The sequence below is a fragment of the Felis catus genome, chromosome F1 (genome assembly GCF_018350175.1).
Source record: "Felis catus isolate Fca126 chromosome F1, F.catus_Fca126_mat1.0, whole genome shotgun sequence".
NCBI classification, from domain to species: domain Eukaryota; kingdom Metazoa; phylum Chordata; class Mammalia; order Carnivora; family Felidae; genus Felis; species Felis catus.
This window is the reverse complement of record NC_058384.1, coordinates 17,811,424-17,828,593: the sequence shown is the minus strand read 5'-3', so window position 1 is coordinate 17,828,593 and position 17,170 is coordinate 17,811,424. Positions and strand designations below refer to the sequence as shown.

The window sequence follows — 17,170 nt, the reverse complement described above, 5'->3', positions numbered from 1 at the left end:
GACCAGAAGAACTGAGATCCCCTGCTCCAAATGGAATCCTACTATAAAAAGCAAAAAAAAAATAAAAATAAAAACAGCCAAATAAAACAAAAGGAACAAGTTAAGACCCTTCTGCCACTGAGGGAGGGAGAAGAGCATGGAGAAAGATTCTCTCTTAGGCTGACCTGTAGGAACTGATAAAAAGGTAAGAGTAGAACAGGAATACAGAGAAAAATTTCTTTCGACCAGGATCCACACTAAGCACAAGGTGATGATAACTCATGACTGGAAAGATTTGAAGCCTGTGGTACACTTAATGGCCCGTGGTACACTTAATGGCCAGCTTAACAACTGAAACTGAAATGCTGTTTAACCACTGACTAGATTGATTGATCCCCTTACATGAATGGCCTTACACAAAAAGAGGTATATTTATTTCCAAGCAGAAGTACCATTTATTTCAGTATCTACTGTTCTGTATATGATCTCTTATGTTTAATAAAAAAAGTATGTGACATACAGACAAGTAAGAGTAAGCATTCTATTACCAAAACTCAGAAGAAATCCATAGATTTATGGATGACCCAGATGTTAGGATATGAGACAAATTTTTAAATAACTGATTATTATGTTAAAGGATCTAGCAGGAAAGGTAGACAATATACTTGAAAAGATGAAGAGTTTTCAGTTGAGAGATGGAAAGTATTTTTAAAAAGTGAAATGATAATACTAAAATATAAACCTTGATATTAACAATGAGGACTTCTTAGATGTGCTCATTAGCAGATTGGATATAATCTGAGAAAAATCTAAATAAACCTGAAGGTAGGTCAATAAAAATTACCCAAAATGAAACATCAAGAAAAGAGTGGGAGGGAAAAACAACACAGTATCCAAGATTTGTTGGATAATAAAACACACTTGTATTTGGCATTGTAGAAGTAGGAGAGAAAAGGAAAAAAAAATTGAAGAGATAAAGACCAAAAGTTTTCCAAGACTGATGAAAGATAACAAATCACAGATACCAGAAACTCACAGAACCTCAAAGAGGATAAAATAAAAAATGGACCCAAAATGCCTAGTTAAGTCATAGTCAAAATACTGAAAACAAAGTGAATTCTTGAAGGTAGTCAGAATGAAAGAAATATAGAAAGTGGAATATAAAAATTATAGCAGACTTCTCATCATGAACTATACAGGCCAAAAACCAGTGGCGCCGCTGACACATTTAAAGTGCTAGAAGAGGGTCACCTGGGTAGCTCAGCAGTTGGGCGTCCGATTCTTGATTTTGGCTCAGGTCAGGATCTCACAGTGGTGAGATCGAGCCCTGGGTTGGGGTTACATGCTGGGTGTGGGGCCCACTTCAGATTCTCTCTCTCCCTGTCTCTCTGTGCCTCCCCCACTTGCACATATATTCACTCGCTCTCTTAAATAAAAATAAAGTGCTAAAAGAAATTTAACCCAAAGTTCTATATCCAGCCAAAAAATCTTTCACAAGTAAAGACAAAGATTTTTTTCCAAACAACCAAAAGCTGGTTTAGGTAACTCAGCACCTGATGGATAGAAGATGTTAACCCTACTTGTACAGGCAGATGCATGGACAGATATTTAGGTGGATGATGGAGGAATGGATACAAAAAGATGGATCTGCACCAGATCTAAATTGCAAAAAATAAAAACGAAACCAGCCACTTGATATAACTCTGGAATACTGGATTCTGAATAAAAGCTTGTTGGGAGACACATGGAATGGGAGCGTCAGCCTTGGGAAGCTTTGGTCGTATGAAACATCGGTGAGATTGCAGTTAAGTGATACTTAGTTACACCCTGGATCCTTAGTAATCTGGTGTGATACTGACCAGCATAAGCACATATACTCAGTGGACTTTGCACTCTGCAGTTCTACTTACAGATCTACTTCTACAACGTGAAATATATATCTAAAGGTTTCTCAGTACCTAGAAGGAAAGTACGTACTGATTATTTAGAGGAGCTTGACCTTGTAACCGTTCTAAAAAAAAAAAAAAAAAAAAATTTTTTTCCCCTCTGTCACACTTACCAGAGTGCCTGGAATTCTTTTCATTGGAGTTATAGCATTCATTTATTAACTTCAGAAACACATTTAAAAAATATACTTGTTACTGTGCATACAAAAATAAAAAATAATCCTACTTTTCCTGATGTCACAGCTCGTTAGATAAGATAGACAAGCAAATAAATTACAATATATTGTGAAAATAGCATTAGAACAATAGCTTTTAAAATCTGAGAAACTGAAAAATTTTATCTGGTTTCTATCTCAAACCTACCAAATTATAATCTTCAGAGAGGAGACCAAGCATTGGTGTTTTGAGATTATTCCTCAGCAGTTTTACGTCTACTCCTTCTCCTTTCCCTTCCCCTGGGACTGTAGTAACTATACTAAAGACATTTCCAGGGGTGCCTGGGTGACTCAGTTGGTTAAGCATCTAACTTTTTTTTTTTTTAATTTTTTTTCAACGTTTATTTATTTTTCGGACAGAGAGAGACAGAGCATGAACGGGGGAGGAGCAGAGAGAGGGAGACCCAGAATCGGAAACAGGCTCCAGGCTCTGAGCCACCAGCCCAGAGCCTGACGCGGGGCTCGAACTCCCGGACCGCGAGATCGTGACCTGGCTGAAGTTGGACGCTTAACCGACTGCGCCACCCAGGCGCCCCAAGCATCTAACTCTTGATTACAGCTCATGTCATGATCTCACGGTTTGTGGGATAGAACTCTGCGTTGGGCTCTGTGCTGACAGCACGGAACCTGCTTGGGATTCCCTCCTTCCCTCCCCCCTCCCCCCTTTCTCTCTTTCTCTCTCTCTCTCTCTCTCTCTCTGCCCCTCCCCCTTCACATGCATATGTGTGTGTGTGTGCGCGCGTGCGCGCACACACGCACGCATGCGTGCTTTCCCTCTTCAAATAAAAAATAAAGATATTGACAAATTTCTGAATTGGTGAAACAAGAATTTGGAAATGTAGATGTAGGCCTTTTATGTGTCCCAGTAAGAAAGCTTTGTTGTCTAGTGAACATAACAGCATTAAAATATTAAGTCTCTGTTTTAACAGCATTTAGAAAACACAAGGCTCAGATCTGTCCAGTAAAAGAAAAATAAATCTTTCTTGTGAACTGTTATTGAGATAATAGGATATATTTTGATTTTTTTTTAAATAGCATAAAGAGGTAATTAAATAGACTGAGCCCCAAATCTGCATTATCTTTTACAGTTAAGTTCTCCATTTTAGACTCCATGCAAGAGTATGATTGAAAAACTAATTTATTATATTACTACTATACAAAGACTTAATAATTCTGGCACATTGTTTAAAATACAGATCTCTGTGCACCCTGGGTCAGATGAAAGTGCCCCTGGAAATGGAGGGACAGTTGTGAAACACACCAGAAAATTAGTTACTTGACCTGAGTTGAGGGTTAATCAGTTTTTTATTTTGAAATCTTGCCTCAAATGGCTATGTCAAAGAAAGTAATAAGATAACTCAGAAGGGAGTTCTGATTCTAACAATATGATAGACAAAATAAACTGAAAATCCTCTGTCAACAAACATTTTAGATAAAATATGTAAAATATTATTTTAGATGCAGAGCTTATAAAGTATTAAAATCACAAAGGGTTAGAAAGAGCAGAGGATTAAAACCAGAGAACTGAGCATGTGAGCTGAAGTCACATTGCCTGGTTAATTAATGGTAGTGATAGAAAGTTGCTGGCCTCAGGGACCTAGATATCAAAGAGTTAGTGGGAAGGGAAAGGGTGGTGTGGACCTGCCTAGAATGTTGTAATTGCCTGTCTATTCGCCTGTCTAAATGGAGGAATCTCCAGAAGCTTTGTCGTAGCCTGGACTCTGAGTGATGGACAGGAGTTGTTTTTATAATGCCTTTCGAGTAATGAAAAAAAATTAAGTGTCTCTGATATCATTAGTCATTATTAGCATTATTTGCTTTTTGACTTTGTAAAGCAAAAGTGTGTGAAAAGAGATTGAAGTAAAGCTCATCAGTGAAGACTGAACAAATTAATTCTCACAAAATCAATGTTCAGATACTTTTGCAGCTGCTTAGTTTGGCTGTGTAAACTTAGCAAATGGGGCCAAGTTGAGCAAATAATTTTGTACTGCATTTTGAGTTACGGATTTCAGCGCTTTGTTTCTAGTGTGGACATGCCAGATATTATATTTCTAAAATTGAGACTTCAAGATTTGGATGACATTGCCTCTAGATTTAGATTTTTGATGTTTGAACGACTTTATAAAATTCTGACTTTTAAAAATATTGCCAATGGGGTGCCTGGGTGGCTCAGTCGGTTAAGCCTCCGACTTTGGCTCAGGTCATGATCTCGCGGTTCATGGGTTCAAACCCCGCGTCGGGCTCTGTGCTGACAGCTCAGAGCCTGGAGCCTGTTTCAGATTCTGTGTCTCCCTCTCTCTCTCTCTCTCTCTGACCCTCCCCCGTTCATGCTCTGTCTCTCTCTGTCTCAAAAATAAATAAACATTAAAAAAAATATTTTGCCAAGAGGAAAATAGGTCTTTAAATTTCCCTAGTAATTCACATTTTATTATATAGAAACTAAGCAGACAAACTGTGAGATCAGGAATTTTTGCCTACAGTTTGTGCTTATTTAATATCTTAGAAACTCTGAATATTTTAGGTTGTGTGGTTTATGTTTACCTCTAATCTTTATTGCAGTAAGATAATAAAACTATATTCCACAACTAATATGTTATGTATATATTTTCAGATAAATTCAAATAAATACAAATGTTAAACCTTTTTTCTATTATTTTTGATATTTTGAGTTGGATCTGGGGGGAGGGGTAGAAGTTTTTGTTTACCTGTGAGCTTTGGAATTCATTAATATACTGTCTCCCTGGGGGGGGGGGCGGGGAAGAACAGTATGGAAAACTAAAAATATTTTTTTTCATATTCATCAATACAGTGATTTCATTTCAAATTACTTCTTTCTTTTTAAATTTTTTTTTCATTTTTACGTTTGTTTATTTTGAGAGGGGGGAGGGCATAGAGAGAGGGAGAGAGAGAGAATCCGAGGCAGGCTCCACACTGTTGTCCCGGAGCCTGATGCCGGACTTGAACCCAGGAACCGTGAGATCATGACCTGAGCTGAAACCAAGAGACTGAGCCACCTAGGTGCCCCTTGAATTATATTTCTTGAGTTTCTTCAGGAGTCGAGTGGTGGAAAGGAAGGCCAGGCAGATAGGGAGAAAAGAGGCTTAGTATAAAAAGGGTTCCTGTTCCTACTTGGGCTGTAATCAGAGCAGTTCTACTTTAATCTATTTTGTATCTTGGGGTTTCAAATAAGTTAGGCAAAGGAGGACTTCCATATAAATGTTTCTGCTACTTTTTTTTGTAACTGAGATTTTTTAAACCAATGTTTAGGGAAAATATATATAACTGAGACTTTTTAAAAAATACTATTTTTTTTTTTTTAGAGCAGTTTAAGGTTCACAGCAAATTGAGAGGAAGATGCAGACATTTTCCCATATATCTCCTACTCCCACGCATGCATACCTTCCCTCATTCTCAACATCCCTTTCCAGACAGGTACAGTTGTAACATTATTGAACCCACAGTGACACATCATAATCACCCAAAGTCCATTGATTAGCTTAAGCTTCATTCTTGGTGTTGTCCATTCTATGGATTTGGACAAATGTATAATGACATGAATTCATCATTATAGCATCATACGGAGTATTTTTGCCACTCCAAAGATACTCTGTGAACTTGATCAAGCTCTGGGAAATAAATCTAACAAAATTGTGGAGGACGTCTATGAGTGGGTCTCCCTGGAGTTTTTAACTCTCAGACTTGTTCACACTGAGCCTCTAGCAGTTCATCAGTTACAGATCAGATTTTTATCCAGACACTGTTTTCTATCACAGTTTCCCCTCACGAGTCAGGGCTTATTCATTTATTCATTAATTCATTCATTGACCTGTCTCTTCAATCTTGAGTACAGCTGTCGCCGCTCTTAGGAATCTGGAAAGAGTCGTTGATGTTTTAATCTGTTCACCTTTTATTTGGTATTAAGATAAAGTGACTTCCAAGTGTTTCACATATAGAATTGGAAGTTGTTTTTGTTTGTTTTTAACTACTATTTGATGATTGTGGCTTAATCTAATATACAGATAAGTAATTACTATTTTTGTGACCATATTGCTCACAATTACTTGTATATCTTTTGCAGATTGGTAAGAATTAGAGGGGTATTTCATAAAGGCTAACTAATACTGCGTTAAATTTACTATGTCTGAGGTTTTATTTAGGCTGGAACCCGAGCCGATTGTATTTGGTAAAGAATAAGCAATGAACAGTTGCTGATTGATTCTTTCTCAAATGATGAACAAGATCTAACAACCAATCCAGAGTGGGTGTTAAAAAGAAATGCTTCCAGGGGCGCCTGGGTGGCTCAGGCGATTAAGTGTCCGACTTTGGCACAGGTCATGATATCACAGTTCATGAGTTCGGGCCCCACGTCGGGCTCTGTGCTGACAGCTTGGAGCCTGGAGCCTGGAGCCTGCTTCGGATTCTGTGTCTCCCTCTCTCTCTGCCCCTTCCCAGCTCATGCTCACACTCTGTCTCTGTCAAAAATAAACTTAAAAAAAAAAAAAAAAAAAAAAGAAATGCTCCACAGTATTTCATATACATTTGTATTATGTACCTTATACTTGTTTGATCCTTCTCTTTCCAAAGACTAGCTTTCTTTCAGATCTCTAACATCGTATTTTAGGATATCCGTGAAGGCTTAAAGGCAGTAACAAATCATGTAATTATTGTTTTTTTTAAAATCAGTAATGTTATCTATATGAGGTAAATATCAGTAACTAGTGGACCTATGTATTTATTTTCATTTTCTTTTACTTTTTTCAAAAAAATTAAGTAAACTCTGCCCCCTCCATGGGGCTCAAACTCACAACCCTGAGATCAGTAGTCATGTGCTCTACTGACTGAGCCAGCCCAGCACCCCTGGACCTGCGTATTTTAAAATATTCAGAAGTTATTTGCCCTGCCTAAGGAAAACTTTATTTCTTCAGCTTGCTTTCTGACCCCAGCCCCATCATGGTGACATCCAAAAGCTAGGACACTGAAAAGTTTTATAAGCTCACAAGTATCTGGGAAACCTGAAAATAGAATTCAAGATTTCTGAAATTGAGTTCGATTTCCCACTGGCCATTTTGTTTATGGACTGAACCCGTTTCCTTTGTATGCTTCCTTTTTGGAACACAGTCTAGCATGGCTAGACTTTACACTTAAAAACTTTAACTTCTCAGTTACAGTTGTTTCATTTAGTAAAGGTAATGAACTCTTCATTAAATATTAAGTTCAATAAGATATTTCTACAGTATTCCAAAGAGATTATTTTCATCCTGTAATTTTACCATATTAATAATGATTACCTTATTAATAGTGAAACACTTTATTTGTGGTATCCCTACAGGAAAATTACTAATTTTACTGGAGATTACTCTCTGTTGGTATTCCTCTTAATGGTTGTGTATGTAGCATAATTTGGTTCAAATAAAAGAAACAAATTTTCTTTACATTGACAAGGCCATGGGGGCATTTAACTGAGAAATCAAATTTTGCCACACCGTTGGTACAAACATTATATGCCATGTGATGCAGTAGGAAGGAACATAATCTTTATAGTATTCTTGTCAAAAATATTTAACATGAACATAATGGTGAGAAAATATTCAGACAAATTCAGAATGTGGAACTGTCTGCAAAACAACTACCTGAGATGCTCAAAAATAACAGTGTTAAGAAGTTGTTATACAGAAAACAACAAAGAGGCGTAGAAATTGAATATAGTGAGTGACGCCTGAACAAAATTAAATAAATAGGTAGCTACTCGGGGTTTTGTTTCTTTAAAACAGCTGGGATATTTGAATATAGAATGTATTAAATTGTATTCTTATCAATCTTTCTTGAATATGACATAATGGTATTGTCGAAATTCTTCTTGTTTGTAGAAGGTAGGTGCTGATGTTTTTATAGGTAAAATATCCTGATGTTTGAAACTTATTTAACAAATGGTTCATGGGGAAGAAAAAGAGTCTGTTTATTTGTAGAGGAGAGGATAAAGCAAATAAGGTAACAATATTTACATTTGGTGAGTCTAGATTGAAAAGTACAAAGTTGTTCAGTTTATTGCTCTTCCAACTTTTCTGCAGGTTTGAAAATTTTCAAAATAAGTTTGGGGGAAACAGAAGACATAGAAATGTGATCATATGCTAAATCCTGAAATTATTAAGAATATTTTTAAAACTTACGGTGACACTTCAGAAAGGATTTCGCTTTGTAAAAGAAAATTACTGAGGACTTCTCCCCTCTGATATGAACTATTTTTATCATAATGTTACTAAAGTATATGTACAAGTATAAAACTACGGATCACTTTCTTATGTTCCTAGCTCTTAAGCAACTTATAGTCAAATCAAATACTAGTTAAGTACAGTAAAAATATAAAACTGAAAAAAGACAATAGCAGCATGATGACATAATAACAATAATTGATGGAGTAGTATATGGTGTTGTTGTTTTTTTTGCAGTAGTATATGTTTTGCTGAAAATAAATCACCACTGCACATAGTAAGCTGGTTCTGAGTATTGTAGCACAGTTTCTTTTGAGATTGCCAAGTCTGTAGGAACATTGCCCGTTTTATACTTAGTCTCTACGCTACTTTTCTTGCCCAGCTACTGTACAGTCTTTTTGCAGTACACAGTGAGATAATTTAACCTTTACTTATATCCCTACATGTTTAATACGTTACCTACTCCTTTTGTTTTTTAGTAACCTGAAAATAAGATAGTATTTTTATACTGTACTGTGCTATTTTTATAATATCAGATTATTTCCAATTGATAAGGTAACCAGAAGTCAAAGGCTTATTTTACAGAAATGTTTTTCCATTTTGAATTATTAGTGCAAAAGAGAAGTTTAATCTTTGTAACTGATACATTTAACCTGAGCACAGCACTAGAAACAGGACTTTTTCCCCCGTTTTTACTTTAGCACTTGCCAGATTGCAGCTATACATTTATACCTCCACAGTATAAGCTGATTGCTGTCATTTGAGGTGATTACTTAATGCAATTACAATAGTAAACAGAAAACAAAATGTAGGAACATGCTTCCATATAAGCAACAGAAATACAGGCAAAGGTATAAAAATGAGCTAACTCTGTGGTATATAATCCTTGAAAACCAGCAGCCTTGTAGCCAGTATTGGGAAAAAATTGGTTCAGGAGCTTCTCAGAAGGCCCCACTATCTGACCTGACTTAGAACTCACTGAAGAGAGCCACATTCACGGGATGTTTTTCTGTTTGACCTGACTCAGAGGCTCCATGGGGATAGACTTATACCCAAGGTCTTGTTGAAAACACTCAGATGTAGTATCACAGTTGTCTAAGCTGTGATACCAAATGGGGCAAACAGTTGAGTCAGAAATTTAAAAGGAAGATGTGGGCAACAAAACAGCCACAGGGGCTTTTGAAAAAGCTCTCATGTGTTCCTGGGATGTAGAATGGTTGTCAGGGCAGTGTAATTATCCAGGAAAAATTGGAGAGGGCTCCAGTTGCTTACCTGTGAAGACCAACAGAGATTTATAAGTTGCCTGAGCTTTGAAAGAATGCCCTAATACACAGGTGCCCTTGGCAAAGGGTAGTAGATGTACTAGCTCAAAACATTTAAGAAAAATTTGTGACTACTCAGTGATACTGACCTAAGAACAACCTTCACTCAGCTAGGTTAAAAAAAACACAAAACAAAATTTTTGAAAAAGAAAACCAAGTTTGGGGTGCTTGTGTGGCTCAGTTGATTAAACGTCCGACTTTGGCTCAGGTCATGATCTCACAGCTTGTGAGTTCCAGCCCTGTGTCGGGCTCTGTGCTGACAGCTCAGAGCCTGGAGCCTACTTTAGATTCTATGTCTCCCTCTCTCTCTGCTCCTCCCCCACTCATGCTCTCTCGTTCTCTCTCTCTCTCTCTCTCTCTCTCTCTCTCTCTCTCTCTCTCAAAAATAAATAAACATTAAAACAAACAAACAAAAGGAATCAAGTGAGACTTAAGTGGTTCCATACAGCAGGGATTTACAGACTAGAGTCACTTCTGCAAAAGTCTCTAGACCAATACGTGGCAACAACACCACCAACAAAAGTCCCAGGAGAGGGATATAGGAACTGATTCCAGAGTTATATTTAATTATTTAAAATGTCTACTTTTTATCAAAAAACCCCAAAAAACTATGGCATATGCAAAACAGGAAAAGTTAGTAGAAACTATCACAGATGTTGGGCTTTCACTTAGAGCCTTGCAAGCAGCTGTTAATAAAAGCATTCAATGAATTAAACCACAATTAAGGAATGAAAGAGAAATTTAAAAAATATGTCTCACCAAATAGAGAGTATTAAGAAAAATAGAAAAAAAAAACAAATAGAAATACTGTAGTTGAAAAGTATAGTAACAGAAATAAAAATTCACTAGAGGGACTCCTAAGCAAATTTGATCTGGCAGAAGAATCAGTGAACTTGGAGTTAGGTCAGTAGTGATTATCCAGTCTAAGAATGGAGAAAAATGAATAGAGGATTGGAAACCTGTGAGACACCGTTATGCATGCCAACATAAACAGACTCTCAGAAAATAAGAGAATAGAGAAAGGGATGGAAAAATATTTAAGGAAAAAAGTGGCCAAAATCTTCCTAAACTGTATGAAAAACATCAGTTTACACACCCACGAGGCCCAGTGAGCTCAATGTAGGATAAACTCAATGACATGCATACCTAAACACCTCAAGTTCAAACTATTGAAAGCCAAAGGTAGGGAGAGAATCTTGGAAAACAGCGACAGAAAAGCAATTCACATAAAAGAGATCCTCAGTAAGATTAGCAGTTTCTCATCAGAAACCATGAAAGCTAGAAGGCAGTGTAATATATTCTAAATGCTGAAAGGAAGATTGTCAAAAGAATTTAATATCCAGCAAACAAATCCATGAAAAAATAAAGAATTTAAGACATTCGGAGATAAACGTAAACTGAGCAAGTTCTTTTCTAGCATGCCTACCGTTCAAGACACACTACAGACAGGCCTTCAGGCTGAAAGGAAAGGATATGAGGTAGAAATGAAAATCCATATAGAGTAATAAAAAACACTAGGTGAAGATAGTTTAAAATGTATTTTTGGTAACAATTCTGACTGATTTAAAAGACAACTGAGTAAAACAGGAGTTCTAAAATTGTGTTCGTGGGCTTGTACCCTAAAACGATGTAGTATGTATGTCCATATAGCTCAGAGGATGGGGTGGAAAAGTGAGGGGAAGAGCTATATTTGAGCAAAATTTCCCCATAATATTAAAATTAATTAGTGATGATCTGAATTAAATTTTCTTAAATTCATATGCTAATTATAATCTATAATCCCCAGAAAACCACAATGAAAATAGCTTCTAAGAAATATAATAAAAAAACAGCAACAGAGGAACACAAGTGTTACCCTGGAGAATAGCTCTTTAACACAAAAAAGGCCAGGGGCGAAATGTAGAAACAAAAAAGATGTAGGAGAAACAAAAAGTACAATTGCAGGATGAATCTTATAATATAAATAATTATGTTAAATGTAAGTGGATTAAACACTCCATGCTACAGAGATTGGCAGAATGGATGAAAAAAAAAATACGGGAACCAACTGTGTACCGTCTATAAGATACACTTTAGATTCAAAGACAAACACACTGGAAGTAAAAAGATAAAAAAAGATGTAGCGTGCAAATGGTAACCAAGAAGAAGCTGAGATGGCTGTATTTAAATCAGACAAAACAGACTGTAAGTAAAAATTGGTGCTGGAAACAAAGAAAGCCATTGTATAATGATAAAAGGATTAATTCAGCAAGATACAGCAATTATAAATACAGATATTCACAAACTATTTTGAAATGCATGAAACTATAATTTGTAGAATTGGAGGGAGAAATAGACGATTCACCAAAAGTAGTTGGAGACTTAAGGACTCTACTGTCAATAATTGATGAAACAACTGGACAGAAAAGCAGCCGGTACGCGGAATACTTGCCTGGCAGTAGCAGCGTGACCTGACAGCCCCACGTGTAACTCGTTCCACTCAACAACAGAATGAGTGTACATTCTTTTCGAGCAAACATGGACCGTTCTCCAGGATAGATCATATATTAGGTCATGTAATAAATGTGAATAAATTTTAAATTTCATATAAATTCAAAATAGTCAAAATCATGTTCTCTGGCTAAAATGGAACTTAGTTAGAAATTGACCTTAGTAGTTAATTTGGGAAATCCACAAATATTTGGAAATTTCTGAATAACCCTTCAGTCAAAGAAGAACTTGTGAGGGAAATTAGAAAGTATTTTGAAGTGAATGTATATGAAAATGAAAACATATATCATAATCTGTGCTAGTGGCTGAAGCAGTGCTTAGAAGAAATGTCTGTCTTCAAGTGTTTATATTAAAAATGAGAAAGATCTTAATAATCTAAGCTCTCACCATAAAAATCTAGAATAAAATAGCAAACCAAGCCAAAGATGAGCAGAAGGAAGAAAATAATAGGGTGGAAATAATGAAATAGTGAACAGGAAAAAAAGGAGAGTAAATGAGTAAGAGTTGGTTGTTTGAAAAGAGCAACACAAAATTGGCAAACCTTTAGGTAGACTAAGAAAAAAAGGTCACTAAAATTAAGATTTAAAGAAGGGAGATTACCGCTGATCTCTCAGATAGTAAAAGGTTTACAGCAGAATACTAGGAATAACTGTATGCCAAATTAATAACACAGATGAAGTGAAAATATTCTAGAACATCACATATTGTGAAAATTGGCTCAGAGGCAGTAGAAAATTTGAATAGACATATGAAAAGGAAAGAAATTGAGTTAGTAACTAATAACCTTCCTGCAAAGAAAAGCAGAGACCCAGATCACTTCACTTGTAAATTTTATCAAATGGTAAGAAATTATACTAGTACTTCACAAGTTGTTCCCTGAAGACTTTTCAAAACCAGAAGCCCAAAATACACACGAATAGAAAAACAGACCAATATTCTTCAAGAACACAGATGCAAATTCCCTGAATAAAATACGTGCAAACCAAATTCAATGGCATATCTAAAAGATTATACACTATGTCAGCGTGAGATTTATACCAGGAGTACCAGATTTATCCAACATCCAAAAATCAATTAATGTAATAGACTATATTAATAGAATAAAGAGCTAAAACCACACAGTCATCCCAATAAAGACAGAAAAGGCATTTGACAAAACTCCATACCCATTGATAATTAAAACTCTTAAGCAAATAGCGGGAAACTTTGTCAATCTGACAGAGGGTTTCTGTGAAGAACCACAAGTGAAAGTCATAGTTACTAGTGAAAGACTGAATGCTTTCCCCTACAATTAGGAACAAGGCAAGGATTTCACTTTTTGCCTTTGCGGTTCAACACTGTACTGGAGATTCTAGCTAATATTGCCAGGGAAGAATGGAAATAAAAGATGTCCTGAAAGAAAATATTAAACTGTCTTTATTTGCAGTGACATCATCCCGTATGTAGAAAATTTTGAGGAATCTTAAAAAAAAAAAAAAAAGAAAAAGGATTAGAACTGATAATTGTTAGCTGGGCCACAGAATAAAATATCAGTATAGAAAATAGTCTTTCTGTGCATGAACAATGTATAATCCAAAAATAACAACATGATTCTGTTCAGAATAACATCAAAAAGAATAAAATACATAAGGAATAAATTTAATAAAGTCAGTGCAGGTCTTATACACTGAACATTACAAAAGTCTGCTGAGGAAAATTAAGATAAATGCAGATGCATTGTGTCCATAGATTGGATGCATTAATATTGTTAAGATGGTAATTCTCCTGAAATTGACCCATAGATTCAACTCAGTCACTGTAAGACTTTCAGCAGGCTTTTTTCCCCAAGACATGATAAACGGATCCTAAAATTTATATGGAAATGCTAAAGGACAGAAATTACCAGGACAATTTTATAAAAGAACAAAGTTGGAGGACCGTTTCTACTGAATTTCAGAGTTCTAAAGCTGCAGTTATGGAGCATCTGGCTGGCTCAGTCAGGAATGAGACTCTTGATCTTGGTGTTGTAAATTTGAGTCTCACATTGAGTGTAGAAATTATGTAAAAACAAAATCTTCGAGAGCTAGAACAAACAGTGTTAAGTTTTTTGTGGATCCAGAAAAGACCCCAAATAGCCAAAACAATACTGAAAAAGAAAACCAAAGCTGAAGGCATCACAATTCTGGACTTCAAGATGTATAACAAAACTGTAGTCATCAAGAGAGTATGGTACTATTTCAAAAACAGACACATAGATCAATGGAACAGAATAGAGAACCCAGAAATGGACCCACAAACATATGGCCAACTGATCTTTGACAAAGCAGGAAAGAATATCCAATGGAAAAAAAGACAGTCTCTTTAGCAAATGGTGTTGGGAAAAATGGATAGCGACATGCAGAAGAATGCACCTGGATCACTTTTTTATACCATACACAAAAATAAACTCAAATTGGATGAAAGACCTAAATGTAAGACAAGAAGCCATCAAAATCCTAGAGGAGAAAGCAGCAAAAGCCTCTTTGACTTCGACCACAGGAAATTCTTACTCAACACGTCTCCAGAGGCAAGGGAAATAAAAGCAAAAGTGAACTATTGGGACCTCCTCAAAATAAAAAGCTTCTGCACAGCGAAGGAAACAATCAGCAAAACTAAAAGGCAACCGACAGAATGGGAGAAGATAGTTGCAAATGACATAACAGATAAAGGGTTAGTATCCAAAATCTATAAAGAACTTATCAAACTCAATACCCAAAAAAACAAATAATCCAAGAAATGGGCAAAAGACATGAACAGACACTTTTCCAAAGAAACATCCACATGGCTAACAGATACATGAAAAATAATGCTCAATGTCACTTATCAGGGAAATACAAATCAAAGCCACAATGAGATACCATCTCACACCTGGCAGAATGGCTAAATTAACAACTTGGGTAATAACATATGTTGACGAGGATGTGGAGAAAGCGGAACTCTTTTGCACTGTTGGTGGGAGTGCAAACTGGTGCAGCCACTATGGAAAACAGTAGGGAGATTCCTCAAAAAATTACAAATAGAACTACCCTACGACCCAGCAATTGCACTACTAGGTATTTATCTAAAGGATACACGTGTGCTGTTTCGAAAGGACACATGCACCCCAATGTTTATAGCAGCGCTATCAACAATAGCCAGAGTATGGAAAGAGCCCAAAAGTCCATCGACGGATGAATGGATAAAGAAGATGTGGTATATGTATATGATGGAGTATTACTCGGCAATTAAAAAGAATGAAATCTTGCCATTTGCAACTACATGGATGGAACTAGAGGGTCTTACGCTAAGTGAAATTAGTCAGAGAAAGACATATCATATGACTCCACTCATATGTAGAATTTAAGATACACAACAGATGAACACAAGGGAAGGGAAGTAAAAATAATAGAAAAACAGGGAAGGGGACAAAACATAAGAGACTCTTCAATATAGAAAACAAACAGGGTTGCTGGAGGGGTTGTGGGTAGGGGGTGGGCTAAATGGGCAAGGGGGCATTAAGGAGGACACTTGTTGGGATGAGCACTGGGTGTTATATGAAGGGGATGAGTTACCTGATTCTACTCCTGAAATTATTGTGCTGTATGCGAACTAAGTTGGATGCAAATTAAAAAAAAATAAATGAGTAAATAAATAAAAATAAATAAATTCCTAGGGGTGCCTGGGTAGCTCAGTCAGTTAAGCGTCCCATTCTTGGTTTCAGCTCAGGTCATCATCTCATAGTTCATGGGTTCAAGACCTGTGGTGCTCTCTGTGCTGACAGTGTGGAGCCTGCTTGGGATTTCTTTCTTCTTCTCTCTGCCCCTCCCTTGCTTACATGTGTATGCCTCTCTCTCTGTCTCTCTCTCTCTCTGTCTCTCTCTCTCTCTGTCTCTCTCTCTCTCCGAATAAAATTAAAAAGATTTTTTTTTTTTTAATCTTAACACAAAAAACAGGGCATCTGAGTGGCTTAGTCGGTTAAGTGTATGATTTCAGCTCAGGTCATGATCTCACAGTTTGTGGGTTCAAACCCTGCGTCAGGCTCTGTGCTGACAGCTTGGAGCCTGGCACCTGCTTTGAATTCTGTGTCTCCTTCTCTCTGTGCCCCTCCCCTACTCGTGCTCGGTCTCTCTCTCTCTCAAAAATAAAATATTTAAAAATTTTTAAATAAAGGCTACAGTTATACAAGACTTTGTTGTGCTGGCAGAAGGTAACATATATGTAGATCAGTTGATTAGAATTATGAATCCAGATGTCAGTTCGTTTTCAACAAGGGTATTAAAGTAGTTCATTAGAGAAGTTTGTTCTCAGATCATGCAGGGACAACTGGATGCATCTCCATCCACATGCAAGATGATGAACTTTGACTTCTCCTTCATACCATACAGAAAAATAAACTTAAAAAAAAAAAACAAACCATACATGTAAGACCTAAAACAAACTTAGAAAAAAAAAAAATAGAGGGGCTCCTGAGTTGCTCAGTCTGTTAAATGTCTGACTCTTTATTTGGCTCAGGTCATGATACTATGGTTTGCGGGTTCGAGCCCCGTGTCATGCTTCACACTGCTAGTGGCAAGTCTGCTTGGGATTCTCTGCCTCTCCCCTACTCAGGCTCTTGCCCTCTCTTTTAGAGTTAAATAAACTTTAAAAAAAGGAAAAAAATGGAGGGAAAATCTTCAAGACCTTGGATTAAAGTGTTTTATGGGTTTATAAGAAAAAAAAAAAAAAAGATAAATCGGCCCTTACCAAAATTCAAAGTTTCTGTGCTTCAAAATACACTGTTAAGAACATTAAAAAGGCAAGCAACAGAGTGGTTGAAAATATTTGTTAAAACTTTTGTCTTATAAAAGTTGTATCCAGAATTTTCAAAGAACTCATGTAAAGAAACAAACCGTCATATGTTGGTTCTATGAATGTAACATGGTAAAGTCAACAGTTTGTTAGTTTCTTAAAAAAACATAAAACTGTCGTGTGGCACAGTAATTACACTTCTAGGTATATACATGGGACCCAAA

General features: G+C 36.4%; 1 protein-coding gene across 5 annotated transcripts in view; it reads left to right on the top strand.

The window, feature by feature from the left end:
• Positions 1-17,170, top strand: part of COP1 (COP1 E3 ubiquitin ligase) — a 259,243-nt gene that overhangs the window by 181,590 nt on the left and 60,483 nt on the right. The gene's annotated exons all lie outside the window — the stretch shown is intronic.